Source organism: Rhinoderma darwinii, chromosome 8 (genome assembly GCF_050947455.1).
Source record: "Rhinoderma darwinii isolate aRhiDar2 chromosome 8, aRhiDar2.hap1, whole genome shotgun sequence".
Lineage (NCBI taxonomy): Eukaryota > Metazoa > Chordata > Amphibia > Anura > Rhinodermatidae > Rhinoderma > Rhinoderma darwinii.
Window position 1 is genome coordinate 10,199,572 of NC_134694.1, and position 19,083 is coordinate 10,218,654.

Sequence of the window (19,083 nt, forward strand, 5' to 3'; positions counted from 1 at the left end):
TTGGCTCAGCAAAAAAAACAGTGGTGGGACATCTGCCCGTCATGGCCAGCCTTAGTAAGCAGCTGATCGATTCAGTACCGAGTGTAAAGACGGTGTCATCTGGATAAAGGGCTAGTTTGTGGTATATGCTGCCATCCGTATACATCTTCTTTATTGTGTATTCATGTTTTCTGGTGGAAGCACTCGGCACCCTGTCATTAAAGCCAGGCAGGCTTCCAAGAATTATTATGAACACAACATGTGCTGTGAACAAAGCAAGAGCGGAAGTCAATCCATGAATAAAACCAGCGCGGTTTATATACACAGCTGCTGACAAGAGACGGGGATGACAAGTACATGGTGGTTTATAGGGGCCGACGGTTTCCTTTTTATGTTCAGCTTTGTTTTATTGAGCCTCGTTTTATGTATACAGTGTACCTGCACTCCCTCTACTAGGTCATCGCGTCATCACTTGAGGTTCCCTCGCAGGCCTTTATACTGCTGACCTGACGTGGTAGGAAAAACCCCCGAGGCTTTGTCTTCTGCTGAGATCCCAGGGTCTTCTCCTATGACACTTAGGGTATGTTCACACGGCCTATTTACGGACGTAATTTGGGCGTTTTTGCCCCGAATTACGTCTGAAAATAGCGCCTCAATAGCGCTGACAAACATCTGCCCATTGAAAGCAATGGGCAGACGTTTGTCTGTTCACACGAGGCGTAATTTACGCGCCGCTGTCAAAAAGACGGCGCGTAAATAGACGCCCGCGTCAAAGAAGTGACCTGTCACTTCTTTGGCCGTAATTGGAGCCGTTATTCATTGACTCCAATGAATAGCAGCGCTAATTACGCCCGTAATTGACGCGGCGTTCAAACGCCTGCACATGCCGTTACGGCTGAAATTACGGGGATGTTTTCAGGCTGAAACATCCCCGTAATTTCAGCCGTTACGGACGCCCTCGTGTAAACATACCCTTATAAGTGATTACTATGGGTTATATTATTAGACAGTGATCAATTGACTCTAATCACTGGAGACAGCTGAGGGGTTTAGGATTAAGAAATCCTTCCAGATGCCCCCAATGTCATGTACCATGTGCAGTACTGCTGTCCTCCAATGTGGCAGTGGGGGCGCTGTGCCCTCTCAGGCATCATGGGCCTTGTATACTCTGCACCACCTATGGGTATGTCACTGCAGATCCGATCAAAACTCCCAGCATCCTTCATGAGCCTAAGAAAACACACGGCACAATGTCCAGGTCTGATAAGCTGCAGGTAAACCACATGCACACTGGAGCCACATTTATTATGCAAATGGTAAATACTGCTGATGGTAAGAAATTCTCACTAATTAGTAGTGGCGCCATTCATCACTTCATCGGAAATACAAGTGACAGGTCCTTGCTAATTGTTTATCCCCCCAACCCCCCCCTGCGCCCCTTTGGGATTTTAGCAGTCATGAATTTATTATTTTTACATCCATCATTCACAAAAAAAGTTGCTCTTATGGTTATTGTATGCGGTGTTACAGTTATGGAGATAACAAATATGTATAGTATATGTTTCCCCATAAATATAGCATATGTATCCCTATAGTAATGTATATATATGTATATACTGTGTATGTATATTTATCTTTCCCCATTAGGTATGATATATATTGATTGTTATATGTATGGTATATTTATTCTCATGTGTATAGTATATCTATCCCCATCAGTATAGTATATGTATCCCCATGAGTACAGTTTATGTATCCCCATCACTATAGTATATATATTCCCATACGCTTGGTAATTGTATCCTCATGTGTATGGTATATCTATAGGTATGGTATGCCGCGTGATTATCCAATCATATATATATTTATACATCAGGGTGTGTTGTGTGCTTTAAGAAAGGACAACTTTTATAATGGCCCCAAAGGCTGTGCAGTCCATCGCATACGTGGGCAGTCTGCCAGTCTACTCTCCTTTACCAGTGTTTCTGGCTGATGCATTGCTATACCTGCTCATAGGTAGAATATTTGGTGCCATGCAGTTTGGTGGGTACCCGGTGAGTGCTTGTAGTTACATTTAGGCTCTATTCACATCCATTAGGAGCCTCCGCCACAGATCCTTTCCAAAATACTGGAAAACATTAGCGCGACACGCTGCAATATTTTTTCCGGTAAAAGGAAAAAAAAACCCACCATGACGGAAACCACCGGGCACAGAGCAGAAGAACGAAAGCCCCAAACACAGGTGTGAACCCATGGTTACAGCAGTACAACTGACTGCCTCTCCGTGCTATGCAGACTTGTTGAGGTCTCACTCGGGCAGCGGGATCCGTGAGAAGACTGCACAACAAGTCATGTAGTAAAAGATACAAAACAATCAAGACAAGGTGGAAATGTAAGGAGAAGAACACCAGTGTGCTAGGAGGGAGTCATACAGCCCAATATACCGAGCAGCCCTCTGCAGACACGTCATCTATCCCCTACATCTACACGTTAGAATGGGGAGTCCTTGGACCCACCAGAGGAATTGATACTGAGGGAACCTCCTACAGCTACTCTACAGAACATGAGCATATCCCTAGTATTTACATCATAAGTTCTGCTGTTCTCATACAGGTCACATCATCAGTACGGGTGTCAATCAATTAAAACAAAAAAGTCACAGATCTAGGACGTGGTGTCATAGTAACACAAAAGAACATACGTTATGGTCAACTAAAGATGTTCTGCTACAACTGATCTTCTTATATTGGATTATAGCATGGGCACAAGGGGAAGTTGCCCTGGGACTCACATTTCGGGGGCCTCCTCCTCTCTGCCCCCCCTCAGGGTCTGGTAGTATTTTTGTCGTATTTAGAAATGATATTGTATTATTATTTGGACACTACTTGGGCACTGATACGCGTTTGGCCACTATATGGCAGAATTATTTGCTATATACTTGGGGCCGTAGTATGGCAATATTCTTCTCCATTTTGCGTCATCCATAATCAATGGCTCAGGTACCCCACTTATGTTCTACCAGGGGTCTCTACAGACTTTGGGCCCTGGATCCTCTATAACAGCGGTCCCCAACATACAAGGACCAGTTTGATGCTAGAAATTTTTTCCAGGGACCGTCAGGGAGCGGGGTGTACTGGTTGCGGTTGGGGGGGTTAGGGTAAGTTCACACATTGCGTAAATACCGCAGATTTTCCACAACAGAATTTGTTGCGGAAAATCCACAGCATAATACAGTAGCAGCAAAGTGTGTGAGATAAAACAAATCTCATCCACACACTGCGTAAATAGTGAGCGGAAGAACCGCTCAGAAATTTACCTGCGGTGCAGAGTTTTATTCCGCGGCATGTCAATTGTATTTGCGTAAATGCTGCTTATTTGCTGCAAGGTAAAAGCCACAACATATTGCATTTGTTGCGCTTATTGCGGCAGAATCGCAGCTATTCCACCGCAAAAACGCAACTCAGAAACTCCCCCCAAAAAAACCTTATACTTATCCATGTCTATGTTCTTCCTCCAGTTTCATCCCATGTGACTGCCGCTGCAGCCAATCACAGGCTGCAGCAATCTCCTGTGATTAAACTAAATGCTCAGCAGTTTTCCGCAGCACACATTCCAGGCGAAAAACTGCACCACAGTTTGGTGCGGTTTCTCGTCCAGAATTCCCTGCAGCCACCTGGCGTGGATACTAGATACAGCAGCCCAGTACCAAATGATCCACGGCCCAGTATTGGTCCGCGGCCCGGTGGTTGGGGATCACTGCTCTATAAAAGTCCTAATTATTCTAATATCAATATATCCACCATTACAACTTCCAGCTTTCCGCAGCTTGACAGAAGGGGACGACTCGAGGACTTGTGTTTAATGTAGATATTTTATTTTTATTCTCATTACATAGGTCCTCAAAAGGGACCGTACCAGTTATGAATCACGACGCTCACGGCTACAAACTGTGTATAATTATAAGGGGAGCAATTAGTTAATTGGATGTATGGAAAAAAAAGGGCAATGAGCTGGAATCAATACACTTCATTCTGCCACCGGAAATCCCACGCTAGGACGTACTGCTATATTTACTTAGCGCATATTGCAAGACGATGCTGAGACAACCTATAGGCCCGTGTGCTACAATATACGGGCCTGGGTGTTTATTTTAAAGGCGCGTGCAGCTGATTATGTAACTATGAGGAATGCAAACAGACAACGCACTGGAACGTGTGTGAACCCGGTGCACATAGCGTCCTTGTATCCTCTGCTCACGTCTTGTGTAATACTTTTAGTTAGGTGCTAAAGTCATTGTCATTTTTTACCAGGGAGTACTTCAGTCCGTTAAAAAACAGAACAGAGCAATGGAAGGGAAATCCAATGCACTGCAGCCTGTCAGCAGGGTAGCTGTTTTATGACAGACTGTGTCTGCTGCTCTATGTGCGGACTACAGGCTGCTGCAATTAACTATAGTCTGTAGAAAGTCTTGCTGAGACCTTTCGCCACCGTGCTCTATAATCAGATAGGTCCTGCACATAAAAGGAACAATTTATTATGTATTCATTATAACAGAAGTATAATGGGGGATTGCGGTATAGGCTGTTTACATCTAGGTTCAACTTTGGCTCCCCAAAATGTCAAATCATGTTTGGCCCACAAGTCTGAACTATACTACAATACAGTGCCAAAATAATACCAACCTACAATTCCCACATTTTAGTATCACACATTGTCTACATAATGGAGCCCTAAAGTAAACACACAATATTGCCATACAGTGCCCAAATAATACCACCATTCAATTATTATATAATACTACTACATATTGCCTATATAATAGAGCCATACAGTGAACACATAATATTGCCATACAGTGCCCAAATAATACCACCATTCAATTATTATATAATACCACCACATATTGCCTATATAATAGAGCCATACACTGAACACATAACATTGCCACATAGTGCCCAAATAATACCACCATTCAATTATTATATAATACCACCACATATTGCCTGTATAATAGAGCCATACAGTGAACACATAACATTGCCATACAGTGCCCAAATAATACCACCATTCAATTATTATATAAAACTACCACATATTGCCCATATAATAGAGCCATACAGTGAACACATAACATTGCCATACAGTGCCCAAATAATACCACCATTCAATTATTATATAATACTACCACATATTGCCTATATAATAGAGACATTCAGTGAACACCTAACATTGCCATACAGTGCCCAAATAATACCACCATTCAATTATTATATAATACTACCACATATTGCCTATATAATAGAGACATACACTGAACACATAACATTGCCACATAGTGCCCAAATAATACCACCATTCAATTATTATATAATACCACCACATATTGCCTGTATAATAGAGCCATACAGTGAACACATAATATTGCCATACAGTGCCCAAATAATACCACCATTCAATTATTATATAATACTACCACATATTGCCTATATAATAGAGCCATACACTGAACACATAACATTCCCACATAGTGCCCAAATAATACCACCATTCAGTTATTATATAATACCACCACATATTGCCTGTATAATAGAGCCATACAGTGAACACATAACATTGCCATACAGTGCCCAAATAATACCACCATTCAATTATTATATAAAACTACCACATATTGCCCATATAATAGAGCCATACAGTGAACACATAACATTGCCATACAGTGCCCAAATAATACCACCATTCAATTATTATATAATACTACCACATATTGCCTATATAATAGAGACATTCAGTGAACACCTAACATTGCCATACAGTGCCCAAATAATACCACCATTCAATTATTATATAATACTACCACATATTGCCTATATAATAGAGACATACACTGAACACATAACATTGCCACATAGTGCCCAAATAATACCACCATTCAATTATTATATAATACCACCACATATTGCCTGTATAATAGAGCCATACAGTGAACACATAATATTGCCATACAGTGCCCAAATAATACCACCATTCAATTATTATATAATACTACCACATATTGCCTATATAATAGAGCCATACACTGAACACATAACATTGCCACATAGTGCCCAAATAATACCACCATTCAATTATTATATAATACCACCACATATTGCCTGTATAATAGAGCCATACAGTGAACACATAACATTGCCACATAGTGCCCAAATAATACCACCATTCAATTATTATATAATACTACCACATATTGCCTATATAATAGAGCCAAACACTGAACACATAACATTCCCACATAGTGCCCAAATAATACCACCATTCAATTATTATATAAAACTACCACATATTGCCCATATAATAGAGCCATACAGTGAACACATAACATTGCCATACAGTGCCCAAATAATACCACCATTCAATTATTATATAATACTACCACATATTGCCTATATAATAGAGACATTCAGTGAACACCTAACATTGCCATACAGTGCCCAAATAATACCACCATTCAATTATTATATAATACTACCACATATTGCCTATATAATAGAGACATTCAGTGAATACCTAACATTGCCATACAGTGCCCAAATAATATCATCATTCAATTATTATATAATACTTCCACATATTGCCTATATAATAGAGGCATACAGTGAACACATAACATTGCAATATAGTGCCCAAATAATACCACCATTCAATTATTATATAATACCACCACATATTGCCTGTATAATAGAGCCATTCAGTGAACACCTAACATTGCCATACAGTGCCCAAATAATACCACCATTCAATTATTATATAATACCACCACATATTGCCTATATAATAGAGACATACAGTGAACACATAACATTGCCATACAGTGCCCAAATAATACCACCATTCAATTATTATATAATACTACCACATATTTCCTATATAATAGAGACATTCAGTGAATACCTAACATTGCCATACAGTGCCCAAATAATATCATCATTCAATTATTATATAATACTTCCAAATATTGCCTATATAATAGAGCCATACAGTGAACACATAACATTGCCATATATTGGCCAAATAATACCACCATACAAGTACTATATTGCCTATATAATAGAGCCATACAGTGAACACATAACATTGCCATATAGTGCCTAAATAATACCACCATTCAATTACTATATAAAATACTACTACTACTTATAGCCGATATAATAGAGCCATACAGTGGACACAAAACTGCCATACAGTGCTTAAATAATACCACCATACATTTACTAAATATTACACACATTGCCTACATATTAGAGCAATTCTGTAAACATATAACATTGCCATACAGTGCCCAAATATACAACCAAACAATTCCGATATTATGATACCACCCAGTACCTACATAATAAATCCTTGCAGTGAACACATAGCATTGCAATAGCATGCCCAAATAATACCACCAACAGTTACTATTACATATTGCCTACATCACAGTACCCTACACTAACTATACACACAGTACTATACAGTGTCTACATAATAGAACTTTATAGTGTGCACGTACCAGAGATATATAGTAATACCACAGCCAGCTCCATGGGGTAATTTTGCATAGAGTCAGCGAAGACAAAATTTTAAGTCGGCCATGGATGATGGGGATGGTGGTTACCTGTAGATCGGGAAGGCCCAGAAGTATTTACTCCTCTTACGTACGTTATCTTGTACTGCGCCCCACTATGTATTAGCCTCACTTTCATCATATGACTATGAAGGTAAAGTTGTTTTCTTTTTTTCTTTTAATATATATTTACATCTAATAAGACTAATGACCCTTATATCTGCAAAGTCCACAGCCGCGGACCGTCGTTCTTACCTGCCCCCCGATGGCCGTGGCCATGGAAGAGGGAGTGCCGGGCGGCATCTTCCTCCTGAGAGCCACGGGCACTCCCATCCGCAGCACGCTGCACTGGTTCCCGTACGGTGCGCGCGCACGCGTCCGACCTTTAAGGGCCAGTGCACACACATGAGTAAGATCTGTAATTAGCCGATGATCAACCTGGACTATAAAAAAGGCTCTGCCCTTTCACTCATTGCCTGAGCATTGTTGTGTTTACCCATGTTAGTCTTAGCAAATGGTCCCTTAGTGTTATCCTGTTCCTGTTGTTCCCGTACCCTGCTACCTGTATCCTGTATCCCATGCTATATTTGTTCCTGTGCCTTAGACTGTTGGAGTCGTGTTGTGCCACCTGTCACGCCTGCTGATATACACAACGTCTGGTGTCTGCAAGTTCATCTGTGCCGAGCCTCCATTACTGTCTGCACTATTAAAGGTACTCTTGTACTAGGACCAGTGGCGTAACTACCGCGGTAGCAGCAGTAGCGGCTGCTACGGGGCCCGGGGCTTGAGGGGGCCCGTGCCGCCAGCCGACACGCCCACCCAAATGCCCGGTGGCGCCGCTAGCAGCCGTTATGGCTGCTACAGCGGTAGCGCCGCTACTGTGGGGCCCGCGACGCCGAGCCTTACACAGGCCCTCTCATGCCTGTAGGTGTCGCTAGCACCGGAGGGGGCCCCAGTGCTAGCGGCAGCCAAATACATGTATTAGCACTTAATGGCCGGGCATGTTCCGTGCCTGACCATCCAGTGCCTTACAATGACACTGATTGGCTAGCGGCGCGATGACATCATCGCGCCGCTTCCATGCTTGGAAGGTGCTGATTGGCGGGGCAAGTCATTCTGCCCCGCCAATCAGCGTCATTGGAGGATGCTCGTTCAGCTCCTGCAGACATGCTCAGAAGAGAGCAGATCGGCATCGCCAGTGAACAGCGTGGGAACGGGATCATGTGAGTATGTAATTTTTTTTTTTTTTTCCCTCATAAAAATGTGAATGCCATTATCTATAGTGGGGGGGTCTATCTACAGGGCGGTGAGGGTCGTCTTTATGTGGGCTATTATATATAGGGGGTCTATATGTGGGGCAGTAGCTACAGGGGGGTCTATATGTGGGGCAGTAGCTACAGGGGGGTCTATATGTGGGGGTGTGGGCCATTATATACAGGGGGCTCTATATGTGGGCCATTATATACAGGGGGGTCTATATGTGGGGGTGTTGGCCACTATATACAGGGGGCTCTATATGTGGGCCATTATATACAGGGGGCTCTATATGTGGGCCATTATATACAGGGGGGTCTATATGTGGGCCACTATATACAGGGGGGTCTATATGTGGGCCACTATATACAGGGGGGGTCTATATGTGGGGCACTATATACAGGGGTGGGCTATATGTAGAGCACTATCTATAGGGGAGCTATTTTTTTAGGGTACTTTCTATAGGGGTGGGCTATGTGTGGGACACTATATACAGGGGTGGGTTACCTGTAGGGCACTAGCAACAGGGTGGCTATATGTAGTGCACAGTCTAAAGGGGTGGGCTATATGTGGGACACTATATACAGGGGGAGCTAGATGTGAGACACTATCTACAGAGGTGGGCTATACGTGGAGCACTAACTATAGGGGAAGCTATATGTAGGGCAGCACGGTGGCTCAGTGGTTAGCACTATTGCCTTGCAGCTCTGGAGTCCATATGTGGGCACTATCTACAGGGGCTTCTATGTAGGTCACTATCTACAGGGGGCACGGTGTGTGTGTGTGTGTGTGTGTGTGTGTGTGTGTGTGTGTGTGTGACAGTTATATTTAGATGTGTTGAGAATTTTAACTTTGTTTATAGGTGCAGAAATGGAGACATCTGAAGACATCTAAACGGAAAACTGCAGAAATGGGTCATGGCCGGGAGAAATCCATCATAGATGTCAGAACCGGAGGGAGAAGAAAAGAACTAGAATCGGAGACGTCACCGGTGAGTCACATAATGTAAATGTTTATTCTGCCTCTAATCAGTATTGTAGTCACTGTATGATCTGCAGCGAGATGATGGTGATAGGATTTTTTTTGTGAAACCGCATCTCCCAGCATATCCTTACCATTGTTCTGGCCATGCTGGGAGCTGTAGTTTTACGCCGTACAAACCTATACGCAGTGGCGTAACTACCGCTATAGCAGCCGTAGCGACTTCTACAGGGCCTGCAGCATGAGGGGGCCCGTGGCACCCGCCGGCACGGCCCCCTCCCATGGCCGCAGGCTCTGCTAGCAGCCGCTATGGCTGCTACAGCGCGACGCCACTGAAGAGGTTGTTCCTACAAAAGACATGCATCCCCTATCCACAGGATAGGGGATACATGTGGGATCGCTGGGACGCCCAGCGATGAGGAGAACGGGGGACCGAAAGTCCCCCCTAAGTTCTCCATGACAAACCTCGCACTTCCGGGGTCTGTGTCGGCAGCTCCGTAGAAATGAATGGAGCGCCGGTCGCGCTTATGCGCATGCGTGACCAGCGCTCCTTTCATTTTTATTGAACTGCGCAGACGCCGGAAGTCCGAGGTTAGTCATGGAGAACTTCGGGGGACTTTCGGTCCCCCGTTCTCCTTATCGCTGCCAGCGATCACACATGTATCCCCTCTATCCTGTGGATAGGGGATGCATGTCTTTTGTAGGACAAACTATAGGCCGTTTTTTTTTGGGGGGGGGGCTATATGGCGTTCTCTACAGAGGGGTTCTGTATGGTGTTATCTACAGGGGGGGGGGCTGTATGGTGTTATCTACAGGGGGGGCTGTATGGCGTTATCTACAGGGGGGTCTGTATGGTGTTATCTACAGAGGGGGCTGTATGGTGTTATCTACAGGGGGGCTGTATGGCGTGTTCTACAGAGGGGGTCTGTATGGCGTTATCTACAGGGTGGACTGTATGGCGTTATCTACAGGGGGCTGTATGGCGTCATCTACAGGGGGCTGTGTATGGTGCTATCTATACGGGGGCGCTGTGTGGTGGAATCTACAGGGGGGGCTGTATGGTGTTATCTACAGGGGGGCTGTATGGCGTTATCTACATAGGGGTTCTGTATGGTGTTATCTACAGGGGGGGGCTGTATGGTGTTATCTACAGGGGGGGCTGTATGGCGTTATCTACAGAGGGGGTCTGTATGGTGTTATCTACAGAGGGGGCTGTATGGTGTTATCTACAGGGGGGGCTGTATGGCGTTATCTACAGAGGGGGTCTGTATGGCGTTATCTACAGGGTGGACTGTATGGTGTTATCTACAGGGGGGCTGTATGGCGTCATCTACAGGGGGCTGTGTATGGTGCTATCTATAGGGGGCGCTGTGTGGTGGAATCTATAGGGAGGCACTATCTACAAGGGGGGGGGGGGTTGTGTGATACCCAGCAGAGGGGGGGCCCCAGTCAAAAGTTTGCTATGGGGCCCAGTCTTTCCTAGTTACGCCCCTGACTAGGACTGTTGTTTGGCCAACTGCTACTCCACTACGGCGGTGCGGCCTAGTGGGTCCACACACCCACGGATCGTGACAATATGTTTGTACTCGGTCAGCACCGTGACGTGTTTTATTTCCTGCTTGTGACTCTATGTACTATTATCTATGCCACACCTAAGCTTATAATTCCACAGATAATATTTAGTGTTCAAAGTTTACTGTTTCAATAAGTGCCAGTAGCTAACAAATATAATGTTCCTATTAGGTTCATAATGTCGGATTCCTGAACAAATGCTGATAATTGAAATAGTGATTATTTCTAGGCACATGGGGGGCAGTATTATAATAGTTATATTCTTGTATATAGGGAGCAATATTATAGTAGTTATAATCTTGTATATAGGGGCAGTATTATAGTAGTTATATTCTTGTATATAGGGGGCAGTATTATAGTAGTTATATTCTTGTATATAGGGGGTAGTATTATAGTAGTTATATTCTTGTATATAGGGGGCAGTATTATAGTAGTTATATTCTTGTATATAGGGGCAGTATTATAATAGTTATATTCTTGTATATAGGGGGCAGTATTATAGTAGTTATATTCTTGTATATAGGGGCAGTATTATAATAGTTATATTCTTGTATATAGGGGGCAGTATTATAGTAGTTATATTCTTGTATATAGGGGCAGTATTATAATAGTTATATTCTTGTATATAGGGGGCAGTATTATAGTAGTTATATTCTTGTATATAGGGGCAGTATTATAATAGTTATATTCTTGTATATAGGAGCAGTATTATTGTAGTTATATTCTTGTATATAGGGGCAGTATTATAGTAGTTATATTCTTGTATATAGGGGCAGTATTATAGTAGTTATATAGTTATATTCTTGTATATAGGGGCAGTATTATAGTAGTTATATTCTTGCATATAGGGGGCAGTATTATAGTAGTTATATTCTTGAATATAGGAGGCAGTATTATAGTAGTTATATTCTTGTATATAGGAGCAGTATTATAGTAGTTATATTCTTGTATATAGGGGCAGTATTATAGTAGTTATATTCCTGTATATAGGAGCAGTATTATAGTAGTTATATTCTTGTATATAGGGGCAGTATTATAGTAGTTATATTCTTGTATATAGGGAGCAGTATTATAATAGTTATATTATTGTATATAGGGAGCAGTATTATAGTAGTTATATTTTTGTATATAGGAGCAGTATTATAGTAGTTATATTCTTGTATATAGGGGGCAGTATTATAGTAGATATATTCCTGTATATAGGAGCAGTATTATAGTAGTTATATTCTTGTATATAGGGGCAGTATTATAGTAGTTAAATTCTTGTATATAGGAGCAGTATTATAGTAGTTATATTCTTGTATATAGGGGCAGTATTATAGTAGTTATATTCTTGTAAATAGGGGGCAGTATTATAGTAGTTATATTCCTGTATATAGGGAGCAGTATTATAGTAGTTATATTCTTGTATATAGGGAGCAGTATTATAGTAGTTATATTCTTGTATATAGGAGCAGTATTATAGTAGTTATATTCTTGTATATAGGAGCAGTATTATAATAGTTATATTCTTGTATATAGGGAGCAGTATTATAGTAGTTATATTCTTGTACATAGAGGCAGTATTATAGTAGTTATATTCTTGCATATAGGGAGCAGTATTATAGTAGTTATATTCTTGTATATAGAGGGCAGTATTATAATAGTTATTTTCTTGTATATAGGGGACAGTATTATAGTAGTTATATTCTTGTATATAGTGGGCAGTATTATAGTAGTTATATTCTTGTATATAGTGGGCAGTATTATAGTAGTTATATTCTTGTACATAGGAGCAGTATTATAGTAGTTATATTCTTGTATATAGGGGGCAGTATTATAGTAGTTATATTCTTGTATATAGGGGGCAGTATTATAGTAGTTATATTCTTGTATATAGGGGGCAGTATTATATTAGTTATATTCTTGTATATAGGGGGCAGTATTATAGTAGTTATATTCTTGTATATAGGAGCAGTATTATTGTAGTTATATTCTTGTATATAGGGGCAGTATTATAGTAGTTATATTCTTGTATATAGGGGCAGTATTATAGTAGTTATATAGTTATATTCTTGTATATAGGGGCAGTATTATAGTAGTTATATTCTTGCATATAGGGGGCAGTATTATAGTAGTTATATTCTTGAATATAGGAGGCAGTATTATAGTAGTTATATTCTTGTATATAGGAGCAGTATTATAGTAGTTATATTCTTGTATATAGGGGCAGTATTATAGTAGTTATATTCCTGTATATAGGAGCAGTATTATAGTAGTTATATTCTTGTATATAGGGAGCAGTATTATAATAGTTATATTCTTGTATATAGGGAGCAGTATTATAGTAGTTATATTTTTGTATATAGGAGCAGTATTATAGTAGTTATATTCTTGTATATAGGGGGCAGTATTATAGTAGATATATTCCTGTATATAGGAGCAGTATTATAGTAGTTATATTCTTGTATATAGGGGCAGTATTATAGTAGTTATATTCTTGTATATAGGAGCAGTATTATAGTAGTTATATTCTTGTATATAGGGGCAGTATTATAGTAGTTATATTCTTGTAAATAGGGGGCAGTATTATAGTAGTTATATTCCTGTATATAGGGAGCAGTATTATAGTAGTTATATTCTTGTATATAGGGAGCAGTATTATAGTAGTTATATTCTTGTATATAGGAGCAGTATTATAGTAGTTATATTCTTGTATATAGGAGCAGTATTATAATAGTTATATTCTTGTATATAGGGAGCAGTATTATAGTAGTTATATTCTTGTACATAGAGGCAGTATTATAGTAGTTATATTCTTGCATATAGGGAGCAGTATTATAGTAGTTATATTCTTGTATATAGAGGGCAGTATTATAATAGTTATTTTCTTGTATATAGGGGACAGTATTATAGTAGTTATATTCTTGTATATAGTGGGCAGTATTATAGTAGTTATATTCTTGTATATAGTGGGCAGTATTATAGTAGTTATATTCTTGTACATAGGAGCAGTATTATAGTAGTTATATTCTTGTATATAGGGGCAGTATTATAGTAGTTATATTCTTGTATATAGGGGGCAGTATTATAGTAGTTATATTCTTGTATATAGGGGGCAGTATTATATTAGTTATATTCTTGTATATAGGGGGCAGTATTATAGTAGTTATATTCTTGTATATAGGGGGCAGTATTATAGTAGTTATATTCTTGTATATAGGGGGCAGTATTATATTAGTTATAATCTTGTATATAGGGGGCAGTATTATAGTAGTTATATTCTTGCATATAGGGGGCAGTATTATAGTAGTTATATTCTTGTATATAGGGGCAGTATTATAGTAGTTATATTCTTGTATATAGGGGGCAGTATTATAGTAGATATATTCTTGTATATAGGCGGCAGTATTATAGTAGATATATTCCTGTATATAGGGGACAGTATTATAGTAGTTATATTCTTGTATATAGGGGCAGTATTATAGTAGTTATATTCTTGTACATAGGGGGCAGTATTATAGTAGTTATATTCCTGTATATAGGGAGCAGTATTATAGTAGTTATATTCTTGTATATAGGGAGCAGTATTATAGTAGTTATATTCTTGTATATAGGGGCAGTATTATAGTAGTTATATTCTTGTATATAGGGGGCAGTAATATAGTAGTTATATTCTTGTATATAGGGGCAGTATTATAGTAGTTATATTCTTGTACATAGGGGGCAGTATTAGGGCATGACCACACATGGCGGAATTCCTCCGCAACTGTCCGCATCAATGCCGCACAGAATCTGCGTTGCAGATTCTGCAGCGGATCTGCACAAAATGTGCAGAAAATTGATGCGGACTGGCCGCTGCGGACTGCAGGAAAAGTGCTTCTCTTCTCCCTATTCAGTGCAGGATAGAGAGAAGGGACAGCACTTTCCCTAGTGAAAGTCAAAGAAATTCATACTTACCGCGCGTTGTCTTGGTGACGCGTCCCTCTTTCGGCATCCGGCCCGACCTCCCTGGATGACGCTCCAGTCCATGTGACCGCTGCAGCCTGTGCTTGGCCTGTGATTGGCTGCAGCCGTCACTTACACTGAAACGTCATCCTGGGAGGCCGGACTGGAGACAGACGCAGGGAGTTCTCGGTAAGTATGAACTTATATTTTTTTTTACAGATACATGTATATTGAGATCGGTAGTCACTGTCCCGGGTGCAGAAACAGTTACTGCCGATCGCGTAACTCTTTCAGCACCCTGGACAGTGACTATTTACAGACGTCTCCTAGCAACGCTCCCGTCATTACGGGAGCCCCATTGACTTCCTCAGTCTGGCTGTAGACCTAGAAATACATAGGTCCAGCCAGAATGAAGAAATGTCATGGTAGTAAAAACAATACGCTCCGCAGCACACATAAGATCTGCGGACTTCATTGCGGAATTTTGACTCTCCATTGAAGTCAATGGAGAAATTCCGCCATGAGTCCGCAACCAGTCCGCCACTGCTCCGCAACAGACAGAGCATGCTGCGGACACCAAATTCCGCTCCGCAGCCTATGCTCCGCAGCGGAATTGTACGCATCGTGTAAACGAACACTGCTAAATTAAAGTGAAAGTCAATGGAGAAACGGCTCCGCTGCGGATTAACGCTGCGGAGTGTCCGCAGCGGAATTTAAGTGAAATTCCGCTATGTGTGAACCCGCCCTTATAGTAGTTATATTCTTGTATATAGGGAGCAGTATTATAGTAGTTATATTCTTGTATATAGGAGCAGTATTATAGTAGTTATATACTTGTATATAGGAGCAGTATTATAGTAGTTATATTCTTGTATATAGGGGCAGTATTATAGTAGTTATATTCTTGTATATAGGGGCAGTATTATAGTAGTTATATTCTTGTACATAGAGGCAGTATTATAGTAGTTATATTCTTGTATATAGGGAGCAGTATTATAGTAGTTATATTCTTGTATATAGGGAGCAGTATTATAGTAGTTATATTCTTGTATATAGGGGGAAGTATTATAGTAGATATATTCTTGTATATAGGCGGCAGTATTATAGTAGATATATTCTTGTATATAGGCGGCAGTATTATAGTAGTTATATTCTTGTATATAGGGAGCAGTATTATAGTAGTTATATTCTTGTATATAGGGGGCAGTATTATAGTAGATATATTCTTGTATATAGGCGGCAGTATTATAGTAGATATATTCTTGTATATAGGCGGCAGTATTATAGTAGTTATATTCTTGTATATAGGGAGCAGTATTATAGTAGTTATATTCTTGTATATAGGGGGCAGTATTATAGTAGATATATTCTTGTATATAGGCGGCAGTATTATAGTAGATATATTCCTGTATATAGGCGGCAGTATTATAGTAGATATATTCCTGTATATAGGGGACAGTATTATAGTAGTTATATTCTTGTATATAGGGGCAGTATTATAGTAGTTATATTCTTGTATATAGGGGGCAGTATTATAGTAGTTCTATTCTTGTATATAGGGGCAGTATTATAGTAGTTATATTCTTGTACATAGGGGGCAGTATTATAGTAGTTATATTCCTGTATATAGGGAGCAGTATTATAGTAGTTAACTTCTTGTATATAGGGAGCAGTATTATAGTAGTTATATTCTTGTATATAGGAGCAGTATTATAGTAGTTATATACTTGTATATAGGGGCAGTATTATAGTAGTGATATTCTTGTATATAGGGGGCAGTATTATAGTAGTTATATTCGTGTACATAGAGGCAGTATTATAGTAGTTATATTCTTGTATATAGGGAGCAGTATTATAGTAGTTATATTCTTGTATATAGGGGGCAGTATTATAATAGTTATATTCTTGTATATAGGGGACAGTATTATAGTAGTTATATTCTTGTATATAGTGGGCAGTATTATAGTAGTTATATTCTTGTATATAGTGGGCAGTATTATAGTAGTTATATTCTTGTACATAGGAGCAGTATTATAGTAGTTATATTCTTGTATATAGGGGGCAGTATTATAGTAGTTATATTCTTGTATATAGGGGGCAGTATTATAGTAGTTATATTCTTGTATTATAGGGGGCAGTATTATATTAGTTATATTCTTGTATATAGGGGGCAGTATTATAGTAGTTATATTCTTGTATATAGGGGGCAGTATTATAGTAGTTATATTCTTGTACATAGGAGCAGTATTATAGCAGTTATATTCTTGTATATAGGAGCAGTATTATAGTAAGTTATATTCTTATACATAGAAGGCAGTATTATAGTAGTTATATTCTTGTATATAGAGGGCAGTATTATAGTAGTTATATTCTTGTATACAGGGGCAGTATTATAGTAGTTATATTCTTGTATATAGGGCCATTATTATAGTAGTTATATTCTTGTATATAGGGGGCAGTATTATAGTAGTTATATTCTTGTATATAGGGAACAGTATTATAGTAGTTATATTCTTGTATATAGGGGGTAGTATTATAGTAGTTATATTCTTGTATATAGGGGCAGTATTATAGTACTTATATTCTTGTATATAGTAGCAGTATTATAGTAGTTATATTCTTGTATATAGGAGCAGTATTATAGTAGTTATATTCTTGTATATAGGAGCAGTATTATAGTAGTTATATTTTTGTATATAGGAGCAGTATTATAGTAGTTATATTCTTGTATATAGGGGCAGTATTATAGTAATTATATTCTTGTATATAGGGGCAGTATTATAGTAGTTATATTCTTGTACATAGGGGGCAGTATTATAGTAGTTATATTCTTGTACATAGGGGGCAGTATTATAGTAGTTATATTCTTGTACAGAGGAGGCAGTATTATAGTAGTTATATTCTTGTATATTGGGGGCAGTATTATAGTAGTTATATTCATGTATATAGGGGGCAGTATTATAGTAGTTATATTCTTGTATATAGGAGCAGTATTATAGTAGTTATGTTCTTGTATATAGGAGGCAGTATTATAGTAGTTATATTCCTGTATATAGGGGGCAGTATTATAGTAGCTATATTCTTGTACATAGGGGGCAGTATTATAGTAGTTATATTCTTGTACATAGGAGCAGTATTATAGTATTGGAGGGAGAAATTTCAGCAATACAAATTCACGGCAATGCAGTAAAATCTTTGCTTCTTTATTTGAACATTTAAAACAACCACGGCATTACCAAGGAGCACAGGTTTCGCATAATATTTTTATACATAGGGGGCAGTATTATAGTAGTTAAATGCTTGTCCATAGTGGGAAGTATTACAGTAGTTAGTTCTGATGTAGCAAAGATAATGTACTAAATAATAAATATTGTGTATGCTTGCACATTAATGTAGATGGTGATTTGGATCCGCACTATCATTACAGACGCTAGATTTGTTGCAAAAATGTCTCGACTGTCCTATATGACTTAATGGGACTTACCAAAATCCATGCATATGCTGCAGAAAAACCCCCTCAGATGTATGTACAGATTTCTGGGTGATAGAAATCTGCCGCTTGTAAACTTAACCTAAAGGGTCTTTAACACCCGTGGTAGTTTTCCATTGAATAATATATCTGTGTCCTTCTAAGATTGGGAAAAACTCAGCTCATGTTTCATTGATTCCCCTCTACTTTAGAGAGAAGTCACTTCCAGAAACTGGAAACCCAGCATTTCCGACATTTTTCTGTCTGAGTAATATTATGGGACAGTTGGTGGATC

General features: G+C 39.4%; 1 protein-coding gene across 3 annotated transcripts in view; it reads right to left on the minus strand.

Moving 5' to 3' along the window:
• Positions 1 to 19,083, minus strand: part of LOC142659187 (uncharacterized) — a 186,550-nt gene that overhangs the window by 105,635 nt on the left and 61,832 nt on the right. The window lies entirely within an intron of this gene.